Raw genomic sequence first — 1441 nt, 5'->3', positions numbered from 1 at the left:
TTTTTTTTTTTTTTTTGAGACAGAGTTTCAAGCTGTCCCTCTCAGTAGAGTGCTGTGACATCACAGCTCATAGCAACCTCAAGCTCTTTGGGCTTAGGCAATTCTCTTGCCTCAGCCTCCTGAGTAGCTGGGACTACAGGCACCTACTACAATGCCTGGCTATTTTTTTGTTGCAGTTGTCATTGTTGTTTAGCAGGCCTGGGCTGGCCTTCAACCATCCAGTGTTGGTGTATGTGGCCAGTGCCCTACTCACTGAGCTATAGGCGCCCTAGCCTCTCCTCATTTTGTTGACTACTAACTCACTACCTTTAATTTCTCTGTTCAGTTGTGGGCTTGACTAGCCTCAAGTCTCTGAATCTTTCTATATCATGACTTTTTTTTGGTCTCCATTTTCTACTATGGTTTCCCAACTCAAGCTCCCAAGAATGAGAATCTGGTTCAGCCCATCTCATCCTTTCTGTCTATGTCATTTTTTGTCAAGCAGCCCTTGGGTTAGGTTTCCCCTTTTTGCAGTTGGTTTTGTCCACAGAGGATACCTTAGTCCATTCAGGATGCTATAACAGAATGCAATAGCTATGTGGCTTGTAAACAATAGGAATTTATTTCTCATGTCTCTGGAGGCTGAGAAGTCCAAGATCCAGGCAGTAGAGAATGTGGTGTCTGGTGAGGACCCTCTCCTTTGTTCCCAGATGGCACCTTTTCACTGTGTCCTCACATGTTGGAAGGAACTAGTCAGATCTCTGGACCCTATTTGTTTATTTATTCATTTATTTATTTTTTAGAGTCTTTCTTGCCTGGAGTAGAGTGTAGTTGTGCAATCATAGTTCACTACAGCTTTTTTTTGTGTGTGTGTGTGTAGACACAGTCTCCCTGCTCTGCCCTGGCATAACAGCTCACAGCAACCTCAAACTCTTGGGCTCAAGCAATCCCCTTGCCTCAGCCTCCCAAGTAGCTGGGACTACAGGTGCCTGCCACAATGCCTGGCTAGTTTTTCTATTTTTATTAATGATGGAGGTCTCACTCTTGCTCAGGCTGGGCTTGAACTCCTGAACTCAGGCTATCCACCTGCCTTGGCCTATCAGAATGCTAGGATTAAAGGCAGGAGCCATAGTGCCTGGCCCTCACTATAGCTATCAACTCCTAAGCTAAAGTAATCCTCTCATCTCAGCCATTGGAGTAGCTACAGCTGGGACTATAAGCATGTGCTACTATATCTGCCTATTTTTTTAATTTTTTGTAGAGACAGCATCTCTCCATGTTGCCTAGGTTGATCTCAAATTCCTGGTCTCAAGTCATCCTCCTACCTCAGCCTCCCAAAGTACTGGGATTATAGGCATGAGCCACTAAGGGTGGCCAATCTTTATTTTTTAGTTTGAAATTTTTTCCTAAGTTTTATTTTTTTTGAGATGGGAACTCACTATGATGCTCAGGCTGGTCTTTT

The sequence above is a fragment of the Otolemur garnettii genome, unplaced genomic scaffold (assembly GCF_000181295.1).
Source record: "Otolemur garnettii isolate 467f Iridium unplaced genomic scaffold, OtoGar3 scaffold00144, whole genome shotgun sequence".
In the NCBI taxonomy this organism is placed as follows: Eukaryota; Metazoa; Chordata; class Mammalia; order Primates; family Galagidae; genus Otolemur; species Otolemur garnettii.
The sequence above is the reverse complement of the archived record's forward strand: the minus strand, read 5'-3'. Positions refer to the sequence as shown.